General features: G+C 38.0%; 2 pseudogenes; both read right to left on the bottom strand.

Moving 5' to 3' along the window:
* Positions 1-1,215: 1,215 nt before the first annotated feature.
* Positions 1,216-11,331, bottom strand: LOC116887986 (annotated as a pseudogene).
* A 10,399-nt stretch (positions 11,332-21,730) lies between these two features.
* LOC116888240 lies at positions 21,731-22,442 on the bottom strand (annotated as a pseudogene).
* Positions 22,443-27,200: the final 4,758 nt, after the last annotated feature.

The following is a 27,200-nucleotide window of genomic DNA, read 5'->3' as shown; positions in this document are numbered from 1 at the left end:
TTGTTTGTTTGTTTGTTTATGTTTTTTGTTTTATAGATCGGTCTTGCCTTAGGAACACTAAGAGAGATGATATCATACCATATCAGGAACAGAAGTTAACTTTTTTGAGCAATATCGAAAGAATAATATGATAATTTGCTAATAAGTATTTGTTATTTTATAGATACAGATAAAATAGTTTATTTACTTTACAAGTAATATTAGAGATATTTACAGAATCCATGATTTAAAAAAATCTGTGATAAAATTTTCTTAAAATTTCCCCCAGCAAAAACTGTAAATTTGTTAGAAGAAAATTAATACTTGTTAAATTATCAAGTACTATAGGACAAGGTATTATAAAACAAAACACACAGCTGGAAAACATTTTATTTTCTACTTCATATAACATTATTTAAGACCATATGACTTCAAATGTCTTTCCTGTAACTTTTATGAGTTAAAGGTGCCACTTAAAATATTTACTGATACTATAAATATTATTTTTCCTATATATTAATGATTTTAATGAATGTCATATCCATTATATCTCTTGCTCCTTTGGTCTAAAGGATAAACAGAAAGCTATAAAATCAAATGCCTACACTATATACTCAAAACTATTTTTTAAGAGAACATACACACAAAGCAAATCTATACCAGCAACTGTTAGTTCAAAAATTACACACAATTCACAAAGCAAATTTTAAGTTTTAATAAAAAAAAAACAATGGCCAAATTAAAGAAAATTTAAGCATCAGATTTAGGATCTTAAATTTTAGGCCATTCAGAAATATAGTTTGTGAATAAGAATTATTTCATAAACATATATGTATAAATATGAATAGGTATCTACAGGATCTGTGGTGCCAGAGAAAAATCTTTAAAGAAAAAAATTGCACTTTTAGATTTTCAGGATGCTATCAAATTTACACTTCAAGTGAAATACAGCTACCTATCCAAGTGCTTTTTGCACAAGTGTTCAGGTGACACTTGAAAACACAATCTGAAAACACAACGCTTTTTATTTATTTGCAGAATATGAAGAACCAAACAGAATTCAGAATTCTGACCAAAAAAATTCCAGATAACTGCAATTAATTAAATACTAAAAAGCCTGGCTTTCTATCTGGAATGAATAAAGTTTTACTAGTAATTTTTTTCCAATCTCTGCAGGAAGATTTCCCACCTTAATACAAATGTAACACCATCTTTTTGATTCATGTACAACTTGGATCACACCCCAGTATATAAGGACAAAAAATAGTTGTATAATAAAAGATCGGATAAATGAGGAGAGGCTTTTTGGTCTTGAATTCTTCACCTACGAGTAAAGAAGCAGCATTGTAGGCAGCCCAAAACACATCAAATAGTTTTATAAAGACCACCAAAAGTATAGGGGCTATTACAATGAGAGGAAATAATGAATATCCTATAACTCCAAGAACCTAACCATATGCAACTTCTCCAGCAAGAACTCTAGCCAGTAAGATATTTGTCAGTGAACCAAATATCCAAATTTTATAATCCATGAGACCACCCTAAACTTCCCATATAACGATATCACAGAGAAGAAAAGAACAACAGCCAGTGGACCCCAAAAGTCAGGATTGTCTCTCACCACTTGTCTACTAAACTGAACGATGGCATTGACATCAAAACAAAACGGATTTTCTAGTAAATATCCTTTAGGTCAATGTCCAATTCTTCTAAAAGTAGCTTGTGATCCTCATCATCAACTTCCAAACCCAGCCATAGCCTCTTTTGTCTCAAAAATGTAGTAGCTATAGATTCTTTGATAAAATCTCCACTTGGCACCAAGCTTTAACTTGACCTCTGGAGCTGCTATAGAACCACTGAGATCTTCCCTGTCTGTGAAGAGACAAAGGTGAAGTCCTCTTAGCAGACTCATAGGCAGAGTTGGGGGGATGGGGGGTTGGGGGTGGGGTTAGGGTGAGGTTCAGGCCAGGAGGCTGCATCCTGCTGGTCACAGAGCCTGCTGAGGTGCTGAGGAGTGGCTGGGCCCTGTCCTCAGGGACTTTGTTCCCTCTCCTAAGAAGGACTGAAGCATACCCACTTTGATCTTCCTACTTCCTGAGCTTCATGTGGTCTGTGGATTTTACCTCGGGTAATCCCTGCTTTTGGGCTAATATCCACTTCCACTTAACAGTGAGTATATACTATGTGTTTTTTTCTTGTTTGTTTGTTTGATTTTTTTTTTTTTTCGTGATTGGGTTACCTCACTCAGAATATTTTCTTGTTCCATCTATTTTCCGATGAATGTCATGAAGTCATTATTATTATTTTTTTGGTTCTTTTTTTCCGGAGCTGGGGATCGAACCCAGGGCCTTGCGCTTCCTAGGCAAGCGCTCTACCACTGAGCTAAATCCCCAACCCCGAAGTCATTATTTTTAATAACTGTGTAGTATTCCATTGTGTAAATGTACCATATTTTCAGTATCCATTCTTCTGTTCAGGGATATCTGGGTGATTTCCAGCTTCTGGCTGTTATAAATAAGGCTGCTATGAACAAAGTGGAGGCTGTGTTCTTGGTATATGTTGGAGCATCATTTGTATATATGCCCAGGAGTGGTATAGCAGGGTAATCAGATAGCACTATGTCCAATTTTCAGAAGAACATACAGAATGATTTCCCGAGTGGTTGTACTTATTTGCAATCCCACCAAAAATGGAGGAGTATTCCTCTTTCTACACATCCTTTCCAGGATTGTTGTTACCTGAGTTTTTTATCTTAGCTATTCTGACTGGCATGAGGTAGAATCTCAGGGTTGTTTTGATTTGCCTTTCCCTGATGGTTAAGGATGTTGAACATTTCTTTAGGTATTTCCCAGCCATTCAATATTTCTCAGATGAGAATTCTTTGCTTAGCTCTCTGTGCCAATTTATAATAGGGTTATTTGGGCCTCTGGAGTCTAACTTCTTGAGTTCTTTGTATATTTTGGATATTAGCCACTCTGTTGGTTGCCATTTTGTACTAATGAGAGTGTCCTTTGCCATACAGAAGCTTTGCAATTTTATGAAATTTCATTTGTTTAATCCAGAGCAAATAGTTTCTTAAAGATAGAATTTTGTGATCACTCCCCTGTGACAGTGATGAGACCCAATATTCAATTTTGTATTCTCCAACTCAATGGTGAATAGCAGTATTTCCTATCTCAACTCCATCATTCTTTTCTTATGTGTACATTAGAAATGAAAAAGAAGCAGTACTGACTATCATATGAACAAACTTTTGGGGGAATCACTGTCCCTGACCTCGAGCTCTACTACAAATCAATAATGATAAAAACTGCATGGTATTGGTATAGAGACAGACATGAAACCCATAGAAAAGTATTGAAGACCCAGGAACCAGGAACACACACATATTTATGGATACTTGATTTCTAACAAAGAAGCCAAAATATATAATGGAAAAAATAATGCATCTTCAATAAATGGAGCTGGTATAACTGGCATTCTGCCTATAGAAAAAAATTAAAATAGATCCATATTTGTCCTCTTGCACTAAGCTCGTGTCCAAGTGGATCAAGGACCTCCACATAAAAGCAGATACACTGAATTTAATAGAAGAGCAAGTAGGAAAGAACCTCAAACTCATTGGCACAAGGAGAAATTTCCTAAGTTGAACTTCAGTGTCTCTGGCTCTAAGATCAAGAACTGATAAGTGAGATCTCAAAGCTTCTGTAAGGAAAAGGACATAGTCAATAGTACAAATTTTCAACCTATAGATTGGGAGAAAAAAATCTTCACTAACACTACATCTGATAGAGAGCTAATATCCAAAATCTATAAAGAACTCAAGAAACTAACCTCTGAAAAGTCAAGCAAGCCAATAAAAATGAGGTAAACTGCTAAAAAGAGAATTCACAACAGAGGAATCTCAAATGATCAAGAAGCACTTAAAGGAAATATTCAATATACCTAGAGATCAGGGAAAGGCAAATCAAAATGACTCTGTGATTCAACCTTACACCAATCAGGATGGCTAAGATCAAAAGTTAGCAACTGCACATGTTCATGAGGATTGTACTAACACTTCCAGAAATAATTCTGCCTGTTTCAGAAAATTGGAAATAGATCTACGTGAAGACCCATATATACTATTCTTAGGCATTGCTCCATGATACCACAGGGACACATTCTCACTACATTCTTAGTGGACTTATTTGTATTAGCCAGAAGCTGAAAACAACTCAGATGTCTCACAAATAAAGAGGGATATAGAAAATCTCGCTCATTTACAATAATAGAATTCTATTCCTTTTATTAAAAAATGAGGGCATCATGAGTTTTAGACAAATGGATGGAACTAGAAAAATATCATCTTGATGAGGGTAACCGAGACCTGTGTTAGGCATGTATGGTATGTAATCACAAATACCTGGATATTAACGAAAAGTACATAGGAAACAATTAACAGAAATCAAGAAGGTTGACAAGCAGAAGGGCCCCAGTGAGGATGCTTTAATCCCACTTGGGACAGAAAGGAAAACAGTCATGGGAAGCAGAGGGAAGGGGGAATCTGGGTGGTTAAGAGTACAGGTAAAGGAAGAGGGAAACATGGTCAGTTATTGGGGCAGACCAGAAGTGAAGCTCTAAGGACCAGCAGAAAGAATAGAAACTGGCAAACTTGGGAGGTAAGAGGTCGAGATCCCCCAAGGAGTACACATGGGCAGATGCATGGCTCCAGCTGACCAAAGGGAGGAGAAGCCCTTGATCCTGCCAAGGCTGGACCCCGCAGTGTAGGGGAATGTCAAAGCAGGAAGGCAGGAAGGGGTTTTTGGATGGGTGAGGGAACACCCTCATAGAAGAAGAAGGAGGGGGAATGGGATAGGGGGTTTATGGATGGGAAACCGGGAAAGGGGATAACATTTGAAATGTAAATAAAATATTTAATAAAAAATAAAAACTATGTATCAGATAGAAAAAAATGAAAGTATCAGAGATTCAGGAGGTGAGAAGATCTCCAGAATCAATGTGAGGGACCTTAGATGAAATGCCCAACAGTGAAGAAAGGGAACTCGTAGAGTCCACCTCCAGTAGAAAGACAGGGCATAAATTGGAGTGATGAGCTTGCCATTCCACAATCAAAAACTCTGACCAAGAATTGTTTCTGTCGAAAAGAACTGCAGAAAGAAAAATGGACATGAGACTGAAGAAAATGTGTTGAATGACAGGCCCAATTTGAGATCCATCTCAAGCGCAGTCTCCGAGAAGTGACATTATTACTGATGCTATCGTGTGCTTGCACACAAGCACTGACCATCACAGTCCTCTGAGAGGCCCAACAAGCAGCTAACTGAGACAGAGGCAGATACATTTATGCTCAAACATTGTACTGAAGTCAGGACGAAGGAGGAGGGCTAACCCATAGGAAGACAAGTAGTATCAACTAACCTGGACCCCTGAGATCTCTCGGACACTGAGCCAACAACCAGGCAGTATACAGGAGTTGTTCTGAGGCTACCCACACATATACAGCAGAGTACTGCCTGGTCTGTACTCAGTGTTAAAAGTGGAGTCCAACCCTAGAGAGATGTGAGGTTCCAGTGAATGAGGAGGTCTATTGTGGGACATCCTCCTGGAAATGGGAGCTGAGGAATGAGGTGAGGTACTATGGAAGGGCAGATCGGGAGGGATGCAAAGACAGAACTGTAAAAAGATAAAAGTAAAAAAAAAAAAAAGAAAAAGAAAACAACAAACAAACAAAAACTCTTGGCTCACTTTACCTAGTTTCATGGCTTTGGGTACATGTACTGATGACTCAAAAGTGTATATATATAATGTTTGAAGCTCTCCATCACAAATTTCATAAATATGATTACGTATTTGACATGTACACTTTGGTATATTAACATGTATCATTAAAATTCAAAATGTCAAAGTTAAAACTTTATATACTTCAGTTATGTGGCTTTTCCATTTGTGATTTCAAATCACTAAAATTCACTTGCCTTTTTCCCCCCAAAAAAACCCCCAAAACAAAAAAGCCATCAAACTTTGTCAGATGTAGATGTATTTCATCTGTTAGTCTTTCTGTATATTTTGATTAAATCTATGAAGCAGCTAATTATTCTTAAATCTAGCTGATAACCCAAGAGTAAGGCATATAAGCCTTCACAGGGGAATGAAATCTGAACAGATCACAGAAGCATGATGACTTTATATGTTTAAAAACACAAATAATTATGTTGTAAATACTTAACATGGAGTTTTGTTCTGCATGTTGCTTTCCCATTCCACTTAATCTAAGAATTGTATGGAAACTCTAAGGGGCCTTCCAGTCCCTCATTGGGCAATATTTCTGGCACTCACATTAATAATGCTTGTTCTCTTTCAGGTATTGCTGCTGGAGCAAATTAATGATTCAATCACCACCCTACATAAGAACTTAGAGACAGATTGTCAGTGGTGACCATGACCCTCAGAAAGTGTTTGGAAAAATAAAATTTTTAGTAAAGCTAGGTTGAGATGTTTTTGCTACTGGCTTTTATGATAAAAATCTTAGGGAATAATTTGAAATTCAGAAAATAACATTCTTAATTGCTAAGGTAGTGTGTTTTTTAAAAGTCAGAGAACAAGAACAATGGCAGCCCTACTGATGTGACTCTCACTGAGGCTGGAATGGTAATGATTCATTTTTTTTCCTACTTTTGATTTCAGCATCCTGATTTGCTGAAAAAGTTTTTATTAAATTTAATAAAAATTTAATTTAATAACGTTTAATAAAAGTTGCTGGTAAGTAGATACACATTCCGAAGATTTACAGTAGATATGACTGCTTGTTTTTCATAAAACGGTTTAGATTTGTGATTCTTTTAAGATACATATAGGACTACTTTTAAAGATAGATAGTAAAATAATTAATCCTTTCTTTATAAATGCAATTCACTGCCTTCCAGTAAGAAAAACAGATTGAGAAAACTACCTTGCTTGTTCTCACTTTGTTAATCTATAACATGTTGCTTAGTTACGAATGTATGTGACTTCCTGGGAAGAATTTGTTTTCTTTCCCTGTATTATGTAATGTATTTTTCATGTAAAAGCATTGAGGGAACATACTGGTTTTTTTCATAGTCATTAAATACAAGAAAAATAGAATGTAATCACATTGTAATTTTATACTGCTTGAAAGACTTTGCTGGGATATATAAGTTAAGGAAGAAAAAATGAAGTGTGTTAGTCTGCTGCATACACCACGTATATGTGTCTATGTGTTTATGCATGTATACATGTATACATGTTCACAGGTATACATGTATATATGTATATTTCTATATATGTTTATGTGTGAAAGCTTGGAGCAAGCTTGTTGGAACTTTGTTCCATCCATCCACCAGGTGTATATACATAAGTGTATAATATATATATATATATATATATATAATATATGTGTGTGTGTGTGTGTGTGTGTGTGTGTGTGTGTGTGTGTAATAGTTGAAGTCTACTTGCTAGAGCTTTTCTCCACTCATTCAGTGTGAGACTGTGTATAGGTATGTATGTCCATATGTCTATACATCTGTCTACCTGCATGTATTTGTATATGTGATTTTGTGCTTTGTATATATTTTATGTGTGTTTGAATGCATGAATTTATGAATGTATGAATGTATGTATGTTTTTCTTTTTGTGTGTGTGTGTGTGTGTGTGTGTGTGTGTGTGTGAGTTTTTTTTCTTTTCTTGTCTTTCTTGTCAGCTCCTAAATAGTTAGAAGAATTCTGAGTTTCTGGCTACAGAGAGTGCCAGCCCCAATGAATCACACTTTTTTCCATCAGAGAAATGTCTGCTGAATGAATACTCTAATTGCTGGCTACCATTAGCAGTAGCCCCATTGGTGGGTGTCATCAAAGACCCCTGTCAGGCCTTCTACCACTGATTGTATTCAGCTGATATCACCAATCGCTGATGCTACACCTCTCTACAAACCTCAGTTTAACCTGTGGTGTCAAAGCTAGTCTTTGAAACTTTGAAAAAGAACCTGAAGGGTAAAAATTAAAATTAAACAAATATCTAATTTAAAGAAATGAAAAGAAGAAAAGCCCTGAGAATTTCTCAATGGGAATTTTCCTGGGAAAACAAAAGATTGCTTAAAGAGTAGGCTTCATGCTCAGCAGTACATGGTCAATAGAAAACAAAGCCATTTTTAAAATAAACATTTTAAAAGGTTTTACACTCCCTTTGATCCTAGGTCTTATTCATAGTTTTACAAAAACTTCCTGGTTATGCTCTAAAAATATTTTAATATTGTTCTCATTTACTGCAAATATACCTTGAAGTATTAGTTTTGCAGTGCTGGGGAAAAACAGTTATTTTAAATATAAATGTTATTGCAGGCACCTGTACTTATGTTTATTTCAAGACTTATTTAGTTCATCTACCATCTTTGGACACTTTGAATGTTTTTAATTTTATATTGTGTTTTTTTTAATGTTACATTCAGTGTACTTGATAGATTTGACAAGCATTTATTATAATTTCAAAATAATTCTAGAAATGTGGAAAAGCTATTTTAAAAGTTTTGAGAGCACACATTAAGAAAGTTTGGTGACATCTGCTGCATAAAATATAAAACTTTTTTTTTACAGTTTGGAGGGCTTTTCTCAGCATTTGAGAAACAGAGGTAGTTGAATTTCTGTGTTTGCACCCAGCCTGGTCTAGAGATAGAGTTCTAGGACATGCAGGGCTCTACCAAAAAACCCTAATTTTAAAAAACACAAAAACAACCAAAGCAACAACAACAAAAACAACAACATCAACAACAATAATAATAAAATAGTAAAAAAAATTTAAATGTTCAGCAAAGTTATTGTTATATGTATGCACATGAATTTGTATTAAGCTTTCTTTGTTATATAATACATAGTTAAGTGAATTTTGAATCTCCTCAGAATACATTTTTACTAGTACCATCAAGTTGAGGTATTGTTCAGTACCATGAATCTCTCCTTTAAGACCTAACAGCATATTACATACCACTAGAAACCAACTGTCACATAATACATATGATTTTGCAGAGACTGCCCCATTTTTAGCAATTCATTCTCTTTAAATGACACTACAGATGATGAGGCAGTACATAAAGATCCATGGTAAGGAACTTTAAGGCCTAAGAATAAAGTGTTCTTTTTAATTAGCTTCCTTAAGGTTAGTGATCCTACTTGACATCTTACAGATAAGAAATAGATCACTCAACCGAAGTCATCTTTGAACCACAAAATCATAACAGAGCTTACTAATTGTTTTTGCTTTCATTATACAGCAATAGATAATCAAACATATAGAGGGTTGTCATGTTTCAGACTTTTGTTAACCATTACACAAAATAATGGTAGAAATGCATTTTTGAAGCTTAGTGCATGCTATATGTAGTCTTATATTACTCTTTTTATTTCTCTTTATTATTTGTTGAATGTTCTTAATACAAATTATATAGTAAATTAGGGTTCACTTCATCAAATGTGATAATGATAATACACAATATTGACTGTCAGAACACATTTTCATAGCATACAATGCCATTTTTTGTAGTGCTATCTTACCCAATAAAGTATCCATAGCCATTAATGACTATTTAATATTAAGTAGTTTAGAGGGTGACAAGTTCAAACTTCTACCTTTAGGTTCACAGAAGGGAACTAAATGATCTTTTCCTGCTCTGTTGCCTAAACTACACTGTATTATGACATGAAAATGATGGGTCAAGGTAAATTTAAAATGTCATGACATTTCGTACCATTTTAAAATGGCTTTTTCTTGATTAGGCATTTGTGTCATTAATGTATCATATTAAATGCTTTCTGGAGAACCAAAAAGCTGGATTAGTAAGGCTGCAATACTTTAAAAATATTTTCACAGTAAGAAAACATACCTAAAGTTATCCTACCTACCACTTTGCTGATGTGGAAATGATCTTTTGTAAACATATATGCTTCCCAAGAAATACTAATATATATTCATTTTGAAAGACTATTATATTCAATAAATACTACTAATATCAGAACAAAAAATAATGTTTACTTTTATCTTGAACATTTTATATAGCATGAAACACATTTACTATCAGTTTAGAACGTATTAGATCTTTACTAGTTGTTCAGATTAAAATATAAAAAATGTTAATTGTAGACTATATAATGTTTAACATTAAATGATAGCACACAGAACAGACAATATGCTGGTAAAAGTAAAGTGTTCAATAAATTTCTTAGACATAATATCCACTAACAAAAGTCTAGTTTAATCTTTTGTAGCTTTGAATGGTAAGTATAAATGAAGAAATTTTCCAGTAAATTTCTTACATTTTTCTTGATACTATGTATTTAGTTACACAGTGTGACAACGGGTTCAATGGCCTTTGCATTGTATTTAGCATTATAAGTAACTGAAAGTGTGATTATTAGGAATTTACAAGATCCTTGTATTATTTTCTCATAGATATAAAGTCTAAACTACATATGTATATATACTTACTATTAATAGAGCATATATATTATACTTTAGATATGTAGTATATAAATATGTATACATGGTGTATTAATATGCAAATACTGTCAAGAGAAAACATAACTCTTGACTCAAAGAGAATAAGAGACAGTTTATTCTAGAGACAAATATTAATTACCATGGTCTGGTAACAAAGATTTAGGACATGCATATTTCATATTCCTATGTAGAAACAGTTCCTTAAAGTTTTAATAGAAACAGAGCAAAATGTCATAAATCAAGACACTTTCCAAATATATTGGTAGATCAATCATAGAGGTGGGTTACAGCAAAATAGGAAAATCTATTATAGGCCTTAGATACTGTCCAATCTTATGATGCCTCAATTTATGAAGTTGTGGAAGCTATTGACATGCTAAGTTAGTACATTCCTATAGGAAACTAGTATATTCCAAATGCTTTCCCTAATTAGCACAAAACTGCTATTCCAGAGGAGTCAATAAATAGCTATTAATGGGGTTAAAGAGAGCTCAAAATCAATTTGGGTTCTAGGCTTGCAACATCCCAAACTCTCCAAAAACACTAAATTTCCACTCAGTAAATCAGGCTTACAGAACATCCTGTGTGAAGATTTAGCTTCCTTCTAGAAACTTGCATTCAGATTATCTACACTCAAAGACACACAGTTAAGAAAATAACAGAAAACTCTGAGATTATATATAACAAATTGAGAAATTTTACTTCTCAATCCTGGAAAAAACGGCTGCGGTGCCTACTTAACATTTCACAGCAGTTGTGGCCACCTCATCATCCTCAGCCCTACCTGTTATAGGGTATGGTTGACATACCTGGTCCTTTGTCGCTGATTTCTACAGGTCTAGTCATTTCCACTTACTTCAAGGAACACTAATAATATGTTCTCTTTTTGTATATATATAAAGTTATTGATACTATAGACATATTTGAGTCATCCATGGTTGATGAGGGTTGCATAAAAGATCATCGATACACTATAAGTTTCTTACCAAATATATGACTTTAAATCAAAATTAGATGTTGTCATTTAAGACAGAGCAAGTAATATCAGATATCTATCCATGTGTTAAAATGTGGAGTTCATATTACATTCTTTGAAGCTCACATACCCACACATGAAAGAAAAAGAAGAAAATAAAGAATAAAGAATAAGAGAGAGAGAAAGAGAGAGAGAGAGAGAGGGGGTGATTAAAAATTAAGAAGATGATGCACATTAGGTAGAAAAAGGGTCCAAATTGAATATCCCCATCTGGTACTTCACCTTTGAGCTCCAGGAACCTGTCAGAAAAAGGGTAGAAAGAATTAGAGAACCCAGAAGAGTTGAGGACACTAGAAGAACACAGCTCACAGAATCAACTAAGTAGGGATCATAGGACCTTACAAAGACTGAAGTGGCAACCACAGAACTTGCATGAGTCTGAACCAGGTCCTTGGCATACGTTCTATGACTGTTAGCTTGGTATTTTATGGGACTCCTAACAGTGTGAGTGGGGGTATCTCTAACACTATTGCCTGCTCATGGGACCCTTTTCCTCCTATTCATTTGTCTCACTCAGCCTTTATATAAGAGTATGTTCCTATACATACATCTTGCTATTCTATGTTGTGCTGAGAACCCTACTCTTTTTTTGACAGGAAATGGTAGAGGAGTGAATGTAGGAAAGAGGAGAGATGGGAAGGATGGGAACCAGGAGGAATGGAGGGAGGATAAACTTTGGTCTGGATATACTGAAAACAAAACAAGAAAAGTGCATGTCAGGAGCCATCATAGGACAAGCTAATAACTAGTGGATGATCTTCCTGTGATGACGGCCTTAAGTTAAAATCTACAAGGGAACTTTGATAGGCAAGGCCCAGGAGAAAATCATTTTAGGAAAGATTCCTGCCATTAATATGCTTTCCTGTTATTATTAAACATATATAACAATCACTATGTATTTAGCTACTGGTTTTTTTTGTTTGTTTGTTTTTTGTTTTTTGTTTTTTTTTGTTTTTTTTTTTTTGATGTAATAAACAAGAGGTGTATTGGAGGAACCAGAGCTCTGGGGACGACACGTATCTCACACAGGAGACAGAGGAGTCGACCCTGAAACTCAAAAGTCAGGGGTTTATATAGGGAAAGCTAGGGGGTTTTGGCGCGGTTACACACAATTGGCTCATTTAAAGATAGCAGTGAGAACAAAGCAGAAGAGTATGTGCTAGAAGTCAGGGGCTTATCAGGGTCTGGAGGACATCTGGTTAAAGTATGACCCTGAGTAAACTGGGGGGGGATGTCTTCTTGTCGGATGGCCCATGAATCAGTCCCGATAACCTAGGTTGGTTCCTGCATTCCTTATTATTATTATTATTATTATTATTATTATTATTAACTTGAGTATTTCTTATATACATTTCGAGTGTTATTCCCTTTCCCGGTTTCCAGGCAAACATCCCCCCCTCCCCTTCTTTTGTGTATTCCCTCCATCCCCCCCCTTGCCGCCTCCCCCCAACAATCTAGTTCACTGGGGGTTCAGTCTTAGCAGGACCCAGGGCTTCCCTTCCACTGGCAGGATCTTACTAGAATATTCATTGCTACCTATGAAGTCAGAGTCCAGGGTCAGTCCATGTATAGTCTTTAGGTAGTGGCTTAGTCCCTGGAAGCTCTGGTTGCTTGGCATTGTTGTACATATGGGGTCTCGAGCCCCTTCAAAATCTTCCAGTTCTTTCTCTGATTCCTTCAACGGGGTCCTATTCTCAGTTCAGTGGTTTGCTGCTGGCATTCGCCTGTATTTGCTGTATTCTGGCTGTGTCTCTCAGGAGCGATCCACGTCCAGCCCTGTTGGCCTGCACTTCTTGCTTCATCCATCTTGTCTAATTGGATGGCTGTATATGTGTGGGCCACATGTGGGGCAGGCTCTGAATGGGTGTTCCTTCTGTGTCTGTTTTAATCTTTGCCTCTCTATTCCCTGCCAAGGGTATTCTTGTTCCCCTTTTAAAGAAGGAGTGAAGCATTCACATTTTGATCATCCGTCTTGAGTTTCATTTGTTCTAGGCATTTAGGGTGATTCAAGCATTTAGGCTAATAGCCACTTATCAATGAGTGCATACCATGTGTGTTTTTCTATGATTGGGTTACCTCACTCAGGATGATATTTTCCAGTTCCAACCATTTGCCTACAAATTTCATAAAGTCATTGTTTTTGATAGCTGAGTAATATTCCATTGTGTAGATGTACCACATTTTCTGTATCCATTCCTCTGTTGAAGGGCACCTGGGTTCTTTCCAGCTTCTGGCTATTATAAATAAGGCTGCGATGAACATAGTGGAGCACGTGTCTTTTTTATATGTTGGTTGCCTACTGTTTTAAGCTGATCTCTGCAGATTCACAAAGATATACTGTCTTGTAATGATGCTGTATAGACAAATAGGTAACTTCTTAATTTTTAATGGTGATCCTAAAACCATATCAGTATTTATAAGCCCTTTTATAGTGGGGTGGCTTTTAGATCCTTTTCTGATAGTCATAACTGCCATGAGACCTCTGCCAGTCTCATATGTGTCACCATTTAATTGCTTCTGATAGTAAGCAGACTTTCTATAACTCAGAGTATATTTCAAGATGCTGTAAAACCACTAAATGAAAGTCATGAAAGTGAACTAAAAATTTATTACAGGTGCTAGGACAGAGGATAAAATATTGACTAGGTTTATGTATCTAAAATTTCACTAATAACTTAGTTATGGGTTTTAACTCTCAATGAACCTCTGGAGCTATGACAGGTGATAAGTGTTCAGCTAGAAAACTAACTACTTGTAATGGATATGCATGTAAAGATTTTCTGTTGTAAACTTCTATTTCAATTTATGATTTGAATTTTGTGTAAATTGGTGATAAAATTTTTACCATGTGATCATGTATTCTTAAAGATGTAAAAGTGCTAAGGACAAAGAAAAGAGTCAGAACTGAGCTGAAGACAACTTTTTAGAGAGAATACTTTCTCCATTTTCTTAATTGGATATTTTACACTTACATTTCAAATGTTATTCCCTTTCCCAGTTTCCTGTCCATAAGCTCCCTATCCTATCCCCCTGCTCTTCTTCTATAAGGATGTTACCCCTCCCCAACCATGCCCCTTCCTGCCTCCCCACCCTGACATTCTCCTCCAGCCTTGGCCTGAACAAGGGCTTCTTCTTCCATTGGTGTCCAACAAGGCCATCCTCTGCTACATATATAGCTGGAGCCTTGGGTCTGTCCATGTGTACTCTTTGGGTAATGGTTTAATCCCTGAGAGCTCTGGTTGGTTGTTTATTGCTGTTCTTAAGGGTTTGCAAGCTCTGTCATCTCCTTCAATCCTTTTTCCAAGACAGATCTAAACAGAAATTTTTAGAACAGAACTGAGGATGATTTTTTTTCTTTTAGTCATGACACAAGAGAACTTTTTAGACAGAACTGAACTCACGAAGAACTTAAGGCATTGAAAGCAAAAGCATTATTGTGACATCAGAGCAGGAGGAAAGAGCAAAATTAGAAGAAGAATGCAGAGTGGAATAACTTGAATGGGGTCCCTGTTGGAGGAATTAGAGAAAAAGGATTGAAAAACTGAAGGGGTTTACAACCACATAATACCGACCAACCAGAGCTCCCAGGGACTAAACCACTACATAAAGACTACACATGGACAGACCCATGGCTCCAGCTACATATGTAGCAGAGGATGGCCTTGTTGGGCATCAATGGGATGAGAAACCCTTGGTCTGCCAAAGTTGCACTCCCTAGTGCAGGAGAATGTCAGGGAGTGGGAAGGGGGATGTTTGGGGAGGGGGAACACCCTCATAGAAGAAGAGGAGGGGATGGGATAGGGGGCTTATGGCTGCAAAACCAGGAAAGGGAATGACATTTGAAATGTAAATAAAAAATGTCCACTAAGAAAAAGAAACTATAAGCAACAAAAATATAAAAAACAATATGCAGAATGCAGAGGGAAAGAGGAAAACAAGAAGTGGTAAAGAGAGAGCAGAAGGCACAGACAGCCTCACATTGCCATGGGACAGAACAGGTCTTTTATAACAAGGCAGGCTTAGACTTATTAAAAGGGAAAAAACAACTTGTTTCTCACAAACTTGGGTTTAACTCACTTAGCATTAAAAGGGCAGAAGCTTTTTTATTCTCTATGCAATAAAATTTGGACCTCATTTTTCATCCAGAATATGTGATGTGTGAATTCTTTCTGCACAGTTGCTTGGTCTTTTGATCTAAATGCAGAGGTAAGTATGGATGTGTGTGTGTGTGTATGTGTGTGTGTGTGTGTGTGTGTAGGTAGGTATGTAATTCTGGGAATGTGTGTGAGCTCAACCTAACTGGTTTAATTAGAAACATATAAGTGAGCATTCATGAATCTGTATTTGAAATTATGTGAGTTTATGTATATTTGTTTATGTAAATCAATTTTCTATCCATAGAGACAGATTTGGTCTTCAGTGCCAGAGAATCATATTTCTAAACACATCTGCAAAAAGAGTTCATTCCTGAAAACAATAGGAAATTGAATTAACATAAATAAGATAGAAGTTATTTGTGTGTGTTTTCTGTGAATTTGGCCCATTCTGAAATGACTTATGATAGGATTGGGTAACAGAAGAGTACCTTGGTAGATCAGGGCAAGGAAATATCACAAAGTCACATCATGCAACAAACCTCAGAGATTTATTGTGAAGGGATATACAAAGGCCACCTTTGAGGGGGAATGGAAGAGAAAGAGAACAGGTGGAATGTCATGGCTATATAAAGAGATATAGCACATTTGCACAGGGAGAAAAAAATGACTACTGGTGACAGTAGAAATGTCTTTCCTTTGGTAGCTGGTAATAATGTGGCTGCCAGCATTGAATTACTGAATGTAGGCTTGGGAGTGGGGCACCTAGTTCTGAAATATGGATGGCTCTTGATTTTCCAGCATTTCTCTTCCTATTTATTATAAAAGTTGTTGAAATAGGATGGCATGACTAATGATGATGGAATGGGGACACTGCATTCGTGCTGTCTGGGGATGCTGACATCTTTGAGGAACTATTGATCTTTGCCTTCAGGACATATTTGGTAGTGATAAGTCTCAGGTTCTGTGACTAGGGCTTAGAAGTTCTGTAACAATAATTGATTAATTGATCACAAATGTATTTTTGAATTTGTCATTGAGAAAAGTAGATAAGAAATTGAAAAAATAGGGTGCAATTAATAGAAGTAGAAAAATGTGAAGGATGGGAGTTGGAAGGGCACTAGTCATTTGAGATTCTCAAGTGCCCAGGAGCTAGAGACATTCCTTATATTTTTGGAGATCTTTTTGAAGTTGTTAGATTTTGTTTTTTACTAGACTTGATTGATTGATTGATTGATTGATATGGAAGCAGCATTTTTTTTGAAAGAAGAGGCAAAGAACACCTTTTTTCAGATGTAAGAAGATGTAGTTTCCTTCCATTTTAAAGAACTGCTGCTTCCTAATTGTCAATTTGTCCTTGAAATGTATGTTTGGCCCGCCCATTGGAGGTTCTGGATGAACTGAAAGAAAACTGATGATACAAAGTCAGGAAGATGGTCAAAACTGCTATCTGAAGGGGCTGATTTTAACTACCATTTTTATTATGTTAGGCAGCTATTTAGTCCACAATCAGAACTGATAGAGGCTGTTCCTCATGGATCACCCCTAACTTGGGGAAAAACATACTATCACAGACACCTGGCCAACTAGCCAATAGATGATGGTAGACTTGAGTACAACAAAGAAGGCACTGTGGATGGTAGGGCAATACAGCTGAGTTGGACTGTCAAGAGTTGAGAGTTTTGTTGCAGCCTAAGAAATTTAATGGCCCTACAAAATGTTTCTTGAGTGCCTTAAAGCAGTATCCCATGCGAGAGAGGGTGACATGAACAGATAAAGACTGATAAGAACAACATCAGACTCAAGGCACTTGGTGAAAGGTGAGAAAAGACTTTTTGAAAAGGTTATGGGGGAGGCTATAAGCAGCAATTGAGGTAGTCCCAGCAGTGAAATACAATCAGCTATCCAAAAAGCTGACAGGTTGGGTGACATTAAGAAGCTGGTAGGCCTCCGTTCAAATTCTTGACATTCTGTATATCATTCTGATTTCCAAACATATCTGATCCTGCCAACATTTTCCCATCACTCTCCTCTCATCCCAAGTTCTGCCCACCATCTACCTCTCTAGAATAGTTTGTACCCCCATCTAAGAAGGACTGAAGCATACACACTTTGGTATTTCTTCTTCTTGAGCTTCATGTGGTCTGTGAATTGTATCATGGGTATTCCAAGCTTTTGGGCTAGTATCCGTTTATCAGTGAGTGCATACCATGTGTGTTCATTTGTGACTGGGTTACCTCAATAAGAATAATATTTTATAGTTCCATGCATTTGCCTACAAATTTAATGAAGTCATTGTTTTTGTTTTTGTTCTTCTTTTAATTGAATAGCTTTTTACTTGCATTTCAAAAGTTATTCCCATTCCTGGTTTCCCGTCAATAAGTTCTCTATCCCATTCTCCTCCCACTCCTTTTATAAGGGTGTTCCCCCTCCACAACCAGTCCATACCCCACCTCCCTGCCCTGACATTCTGCTACACTGGGGTGTCCAGTCCTTGGCAGGACCAAGGGCTTCTCCTTCCATTGGTGCCAAACAAGGCCATCCTCTGCTACATATACAGCTAGAGCCATGGGTCAGTCCATGTATTGTCTTTGGGTAGTGATTTCCTCCCTGGGAGCTCATTGTTGTTTTAATGGGGTTGCAAGCACCTTCTTCACTTTCAATGCTAATTCCTCCCATGGGAGTCTCATTCTCAGTTCTATGGTTTGTTGCTAGCATTCACCATTTTATTTGGCATGCTCTGGCTGTGTCTCTCAGGAGACAGCTATATCCAGATCCTGTCAGCATGCACTTCTTAGCTTCATTAATTTTGTCTAGTTTTGTGGGATATCATATATGGGGCAGGCTATGAATGCGATTCCTTCATTCTGTGCTCCAAACTTTGTTTCCATAACTGCTTATATGAATATTTTTGTTCCCTCTGTTAAGGAGTGAAGCATCTGAACTTTGGTCATCCTTCTTCTTGAGCTTCATGGGGTCTGTGGATTGTATCTTGGGTAATTCAAATTTTTGGGCTAATATCCACTTATCAGTGAGCTCATATGATGTATGTTATTCTGTGATTGGGTTACCTCACTCATGATGATATATTCTAGTTCAATCAATTTGCCTATGAATTTCATAAAATCATTGTTTTTTATAGCTGAGTAATACTCCAAACTGTAAGCTTAACACTTTTTTTAAAAAATTCATTCCTCTGTTGAAGGGCATTCAATTCTTTTCCAGCTTTCTAGCTATTAAAATAAGGCTAAGCAGAACTGAGGGAACATGTTTTTTGTTATATGTTGGAGAAACTTGTGGGTATATGCTGGGTTCTCAAGAAGGAATGTCCAATTTTCTGAGGAACCCAGACTGATTGGTCGCACTAGTTTGCAATCCCACCAACAATGGAGGAGTATTCCTCTCCCACATCCTAGCCAGCATCTTTTTGAACCTGAGTTTTTTGATCTAGCCATTCTGACTGGTGTGAGATGGAATCTCAGGGTTGTTTTGATTTGAATTTCCCTCATGACTATGGATGCTGAGCATTTCTTTTAGGTACTTCTGAGCCATTTGATATTCCTCAGCTGAGAATTCTTGGTTTAGCTCTTACCCCATTTTTAATAGGGTTATTTGGCTCTCTGGAGTCTTACTTCTTGAGTTCTTTGTATATTTTGGATATTAGCCCTCTATCAGACATAGAATTGGTAAGGATCTTTTCCCAATCTGTTGTTTGCCATTTTGTCTTAATGACAGTATCCTTTGCCTTATGGTAGCTTTACTGTTTTATGTGGTCCCATTTGTAGATTCTTGATGTTAGCTCATAAGCCATTGATATACTGTTCAGGAAATTTTCCCCAGTGCCCATGTCTTCGAGATTCTTCCCCACTTTTTCTTCTATTAGTTTGAGTGTATCTGGTTTGACATGGAGGTCCTTGATCCACATGTACATAAGCTTTGTACAGGGCAACAAGAATGGTTTAATTTGCATTCTTCACCTCCTTGCCAGCACCTCCTGTCATCTCAGTTTTTGATCTTGGCCCTTCTTACCGTTTGAGAATCTCTGGGTCCTTTTGATTTGCATTTTCCTGATTACTAAGGATGTTAATCATTTCTTTAGGTGCTTCTTGGCCATTTGATATTTCTTAGTTGAGAATTCTTTGTTTAGCTCTGTACCCCATTTTAATAGGACTCTTTGGTTCTCTGGCATCTACCTTCTTGAGTTCTTTGTATATATTGGATATTACTCCTCTACTGAATTTAGGATTGGTAAAGATATTTTCTCAATCTCTTGGTTGCTGTTTGTTCCACGCTCCAAGATTGACCGATTTCTCAAGCCCCATATGTAGCAGAGAATGGCCTTGTAGGGTATCAATGGAGGAGAGGCCCTTGGTCCTGTTAAGCCTTAATGCCCTAGTGTATGGGAGCACCCTTATAGACGCAGTGGGAGAAGAGATGGGATAGTGGGTTTCTAGAGGGGAAACTGGGAAAGGGGATAACATTTGAAATGTAAATATATAAAATATACAATAAAAACAAAACATAAAAACCAAACAAACAAAAAAAGAAGCTGGTGCACCAAGGTCAGAGTTTGGAGCAAGAAATAAAATGTCTGGTTTGTATTATTTAGGAGAGGGAATAGATGCTAAAGAGATTTTTACTTTGGAAGAATCTTGAATTACCTACTCGACCTCTCCTATCTTCAAGGGTTAAGTAATAGGAATATATGTTCTCTGTATTTTAATGAGCTCATCACATGTTAGAGAAAAGTTAGAGTGCACCGGTAACACCCATTTCCAATTTGTTAACTTGACTTTACACACATGATATAGAGGTGTAGGAAGTATTTTACCAATAGAGGGGGGATTTGGAGTGTGGATGCGCGTATGATACATAGTATTAGGAAGTTCAATATGGGTATCCTCCATATCTATCTGATTACTTTTTACAATATCATCCTGTCTTGTCATGCAGGATGCAGATGAATATGTCATTAAGTGAAGAGCAGTTGATGAGAATTTAATTTATCTCCTGCCAGTCTGCTAAGGAATAATTTCAATTCCCTATTTGGAGTGATTTTTCTAAATCAAGGTTTGTTGAAATTCAAGTCTCCATATGTACTTCGTACCATGAACAGAAGACAAGAGGAAAAGGACAAATAGTCTATGTGTAATCCAGTAGAGGAAGACACAACTGCCAGGGTAAAGCCTTGTTTTTCTGAAACATGAGAAAAAGGGAGTTATCTTTATGTTTGCTGAAATTTAAGAGACTAAGGTCCTGTTGGGTGTGACATATATGAAGGGAGTTATCTTGAGGTAGACGATTAAAGGGGCTTGAGGTAGGATAGCTGAATTCAATGAAGGAGATTTTCAAGCTGAGCTGCTGGCTGTGGGGTTTAAAACATGAGAAGGCCCTGCTATTTCAGGTAATGTGGTTAGGGGAATTGGTCTGAAGGGCAGAGAAGAACTTACTCTTGAATCTCCAATGATCACTGGGAATAGACTGAGTCTTGTAGGTATATTGCCAGGGTAGATAGTGGTCAGTAAATTTCAGTAGGGAGGAACAGAGATGACTGAAGAATGTGGTTAGTAGGTGATCAGGAAGAGGCAAGGGTTTTGGTGAATGGTCAGGGTTGACAAACAGTCAAACATACATGAACTCAAAACGATGGAAAGAGGACACACAGGGAGAGCCTTTATCCCAAAAAGGACCAGAAGTAGGAGATTTACCCAATCAAGGTGAAGTTAGAGGTTGACAAGGGTTTTTGTTTGTTTATTTGTTTGTTTTGAGTCATTAGTTTGTTCTGTCTTTCTTAAGGGTTGGGAATAACATGAGATATGTAAATGCTCAAGGATGTTGAAAACTTTGGATAGGATTTGGGAAATCAGGGAGGTAAATTCAGTCAATGTCCAATTAGGGTGAGGTGGAAATTCCAAAGTGGAATATGATCTCCCACAGGAGGTTGGAGGTTCTGAATGCTTTTGGAGGTGGAGGGGTAATGCCTCCAACCAATCCTGAGGTGTCCACCCAGAACAAGAGGTACCAAACACATTTTACTATGGGTGTATGGGTGAAGTCACATTGCCAGCTGATTTTGGGGAGATAGTCTCTGGCTCGGTGGGAAGGGAAAGGGAACTCAGAACTTCAAGGGAATGACAGGCCAGTACTTCGGCTGCTTTCTGTCACAATGCTTGTCAAAGCTCATCTGCACAGCAGCCTCCATGGCCAGGATCTTGGGAGTACTGTTCCCATATAAGCGCTTCATCTCTGCTTGGCGCCGCTCCCAGGGCTTCTCAGATGGGGGCTCCACTGACCTGTGGTGGTTAAACTACAGGCCATGATCCACATTCACAGGGTCATTCAGACGCTCCTTGTCCAGCTGCTGCTGTTGCTGTCATTCTCTGTGCCTCTCAGTCTGTAGGAAGTACTGGCAGAGCTCCTCAGTGATTTCCATATTACTCAGGTCACGCTCCACTTCACGATCTGAATCCAACTCCAGCTCTTCCTCTTCACACAGTGCTTGGGGATCTCTTGTGGATGCCTGGGTTCTATGGGTGTTATGCAGAGGCTGCTTGGAGCTTTAAGATGGGAAACACTGCAGGGAGACTAATGCCACTTCATGTGCCGGCCTTGAGAATTCCAAGGATGTTCAACCTCATAAGCAAAGGAGCTCCAGGGAAGAACTCCATGAAGGAAGAACCATGGGGAAGTGAAATAGGAATCCCTGAACTTTCTGTAGCCATTCTGGTGCTTTGCATCCAGAGCATTGCATGATAATAATGTTGCCAGAATCTTGCATATACTGGATGAGACTACCAAGATGTAGTAGCCCTCCATTTTGATGCCATTGCTTTTATCTCTGATTGCAAAAGTCCAAGTGGGAACTCCTGGGCACGGAGCTCACAGATCTCGGTCAGTGGGCAACAACTGCCCTAGTTCTCCTAGTGGGGAGGAAAAAGGGGCAGGGTGGGCAGGTGGATATTTTATATATTTACATTTCAAATGTTATCCCCTTTCCTGCCCCACCTCTCCCATTCCCTCTCTTCCTGCTTCCATGAGGATGCTTCCCCTCCAACCTACTGACTCCCACCTCAACACCCTGGCATTCCCCTATACTGTGGAAATGTGCCTTCACAGGACCAAGGGCTTTTCCTCCTATTGATACCAAACAATGTCATCCTCTGCTACATACAGGACCAGACCCATGGGTCCCTCCATGTGTACTTTTTGGTTGGTGCTTTAGTTTCTGGGAGCTCTGGGGGATCTGGTTGGTTGATATTGTTGTTCTTCCTATGGAGTTACACACCCCTTCGCTCCTTCAGTCCTTTCTCTAACTCCTCCATTGGGGTCTCCATGCTCAGTCCAAAGGTCTGTTGCAAGCATCCTCATCTGTTTCAATAAGGCTCTGGCAGAGCCTCTCAGGAAACATCCAAATCAAGCTCCTGTCAGCAAGCACTTTTTTGGCATCAACAATAAGAGGCACTGATAGCCCTTAAGAAATGAAAATTTTCAGGAGTGGAATGCAGGTGGGCCTTAATGAAGTAAGACAAGACCTGGTGTAGATAGGACAAATTGGTTGAGTGTTGTGGTTGGAGCTAATCGAAATGTGGGTTGAAATACAAGGATATCCTGCAGTTGTTAAGATGGGTCCATGCTTATAAGGGCTACAGTGCTAGCTGTCTTGTAGGCTCTCTTATTTCCCTAAGATAATGATGATGTCTATCTTCTGGGACCAATAGTGGACAATTTTTTATAGCCATGGGGAGATGGGAGGCTTTAGCATGGACATGATTTGGTCTGAGTTAGGTATTGATACTCCTTCTGTTGTAAGTTGTCCATGCTCTTTTTAGATGGAATCAAGAGGCAGGCAGATTTGAAAGGAAATTTTGGAGTCTGTGTAGATATTTAGGGACTATACTTGTGCCAAATGAAAGGCCTGCTAAGAGATGTTAGTTGATTAGTGGTGTGGCCAGGGATGGCCTGTTTTGTGTGTAATTTTAAAATGCCCACTTGTTCCTTGCCCTGTGTCGGCAATGGTGGTTTCACCCAGCCCCCAGGGCTAGCTTTTCTAAAACTCTCTAGTCTCTATTTTTTCCTTGCCTAGTGTTGGCAATGGGCATCTCACACAGATCCCACAGCTAGCTTTGTCCTGCAGCTCTGTCCTGCAGCTGTTCTCTTTCTCCTGCTCACCTGAGTTGCTGCAGATGGGAAACACCAGATAGTCTTAATATTTTAAAACCAGCCAGCTAACACAACTGCTGTGTGAAGAATTTCTTGCTCCATCCTTCTTAGTCTCCACAGCCACCTGTAGAGACTACAAACCATTGTTCCCAGAAAATTGCATTTCTGCTACATCCTATCCGCTCCACAGCCTGGTCCAAATCCTACTCCCTTTCCCTCTCTTCCTCTTCTTCCTGGGGAAAAAAAAAACACCCTTTATCCTTTGCCCAGCAATTAGCTTCTGCTGTCTTTATTAACCAGTTAAAATTTGGAGAAGATTCACATGGAATCACCTGACTACTTGATCCATTCCTTGTGATCCACTCCTCCTTGTCCCTTCTTGACAAAGCAGAATTTGTATCAAAATACAAACAGTACCAGGGCAATCCAGAGCAGGCCTGTGCCTTAGCCACCTCAGTATCTGACCCTATGGCATACCCCACTTTTAGGGACTCCTCATGTAAAACGGAGCTGCTGTGTACTAGGTATTGTTGATCAGAAGTAATGTGCCTTCCTACATATTCAAAGGATGAGGTGGTAGTTTCTCTAAGGTTTCAAGGCAAGAAGAAGATGGGGACTGGTCAGTATTTGCTTGAGGAAGGATATTTTAAATGTTGAGGGAGCATGGGTATAATTGTCAAGTAAGTGTAGCATCCTTTACTAGTACCTCCTGGAGAAAGAGAACCTTGGAGGGAGGTAGCGTTTGTAAACCTTTATATATGTATAGGTAGGGTAGGTTATAGGACGAGAAGATAGTGGTAATTGATCCAAAAGATGGTTGTGTTTTTATTGTTGGGCTTCATTTTGTTGTTGTTGTTGTTGTTGTTGTTGTGTTGTTTTGTTTTGTTTTTGTTGTGTTGTGTGTGTGTGTGTGTGTGTGTGTGTGTGTGTGTGTGTGTGTGTGTGTGAATGAAGAGTTCAGCAGCGAAAGTGCTTCTGGAGGTACCCTTCCTGGGTGGTAAGCTCTAATTATTTTTGGCAAGTATGCCTAATGTGGAAAGGAAGATCTTAGTTGATGGATAGGAGCACCAATGGATTATCCCACTTTTTCTGTTATACAGAGGCAGAAGGAACTAAGGAACAAGTTAGGTATGGAGGTACAGGTTCAGGTATGAAGGAAGGTCTGATGGTGAATGTGGGATGGTTTCACTATGCAGTTGAAGGCAGGTACAGGATAGAATGAGGCCTGTCATTGGACAAAAAGGAAGGATTGGCGGGCAAATTGTTTGAGGGAAGAGTAGGAGACTGGAACAAGAAGGCAGAGAAGCCGGGGAGAAAACATGGAGGCTGACGTTAAGATTCCACTCTGTGTATTTACAGGTTGTTATGAACATTCTTTTTTTTCTTCCAACTTTATTAAACTAGGTATTTCTTATTTACATTTCAAAGTTAATCCCTTTCCCGGTTTCCAGGCAAACATTCCCCCTAACCCCTCCCCCTTCCATTCTACATGGGTGTTTCCCTCCCCATTCACTCCCTATTACCACTCTCCCCACAACAATCCCGTCCAATGGGGGTCCAGCCTTGTGAGGACCAAGGCCTTCCCCTTCCACTGTGCCCCTACTAGATTATTCATTGCTACCTATGAATTTTGAGCCCAGGGTCAGTCCATGTATAGTCTTTGGGTAGTGGCTTAGTCTCTGGAAGCTCTGGTTGGTTGGCATTGTTGTTCATGTGGGGTCTCCAGTCCCTTCAAGCTCTTCCAATCCTTTCTCTGATTCCTTCAACCAAGGTCTCGTTATAAGTTCAGTGGCTTACTGCTGGCATTCGCCTATATATTTGCTGTATTCTGGCTGTGTCTCTCAGGAGAGATCTACATCCGATTCCTGTCAGCCTGCACTTCTTTGCTTCATCCATCTTATCTAGTTGGGTGGCTGTATATGTATGGGTCACATGTGGGACAGGCTCTGAATGGGCGTTCCTTCAGCCTCTGATCTAAACTTTGCCTCCCTATCCCCTCCCAAGGGTATTTTTGTTCCCATTTTAAAGAAGGAGTGAAACATCCGCGTTTTGGTCATCCTTCTTGAGCTTCATGTGTTCTGTGCATCTAGGGCAATTTAAGCATTTGAGCTAATATCCACTTATCAATGAGTGCATACCATGTGTGTTTTTCTGTGATTGGGTTACCTCACTCAGGATATTTTCCAGTTCCATCCATTTGCCTATGAATTTCATAAAGTCATTGTTTTTGATAGCAGAGTAGTATTCCATTGTGTGGATGTACTATATTTTCTATATCCATTCCTCTGTTGAAGGGCATCTGGGATCTTTCCAACTTTTGGCTATTATAAATAGGCTGCTATGAACATAGTGGAGCATGTGTCTTTGTTGTATGAATATTCTTAAGGGATGGGTGTGTATAGGGCTTTGTATTTTAGGGGTGGCAATTATATCCCATCAATTGATCAGAGGTTTTGTGTTGTGTGTCTTTCTTGTATAATTAATTTTAAGAGAGTATGTTGGCTGGGACTCTAAGTCACCACAGAATTGGGATGTGTGTTTCTGGAAGTTATCTACTAGATATCTTTGGGCACTATTGTGCCTGATCTAATGCGGGGTAAAAGACAGCCCTTTTTATAATTTAACTACAACAGTTGAACAGTTAGCAAAGACAATAAGTAAAAAAATCCCTAAGTTGACATTGTTAATTTTAGTAGACCTGTAACCTAAATTTTATCATCATATGTAGAATATTCTGAAATAGAGTTGAATCACATGCATCGTATGTTGTAGTAAATATAAGCAACCTACAATGTGTATCATCATACAAAAATCCATACCAATCCAAAATATTTTGTAGTCTCGTCATAGTTTCTTAATCTAAGGAAAGATACAAAGGTAGACAGAGAATTCAGTAGGACTGGTAAGTTTTATAGCAGTTTTTCTATGCCATTTCATTATTTGAAGATAGTGGTTAAGTCACATGGTCTTTATTCTTTAACCTTAGTAAAGATGACTGCCAATCCTGTTGCTGTTTATATCTCCATAAGGTTATTAGCCAAGATGGATCCACATGTTTGCTATTTAATAACATCAATTTTCTTAGTAGGTCTCTCTGTCTATGTATGTATGTATGTATGTATGTATGTATGTATGTATGTATGTATGTATGCATGTAAGTATCTATCTATGTATGTATCTGTCTATGTATGTATGTATGTATGTATCTATCTATCTATCTATCTGTCTATGTATCTTTCTATCTATCTATCTATCTATCTATCTATCTATCCATGTATCTACCTATCTTTCTACCTACCTGTCTACATATATATTTTAAATGAATGAGAGTTGAACTCAAGTTACATATGCATATATACAATAATTGAGTCCAAGTTATATACATACATACCACACACACAAACAAAAACACAAACACACACACA

This window comes from Rattus rattus, chromosome X, assembly GCF_011064425.1.
Source record: "Rattus rattus isolate New Zealand chromosome X, Rrattus_CSIRO_v1, whole genome shotgun sequence".
Taxonomy (NCBI): Eukaryota; Metazoa; Chordata; class Mammalia; order Rodentia; family Muridae; genus Rattus; species Rattus rattus.
This window is presented reverse-complemented; position numbering and strand designations above follow the sequence as displayed.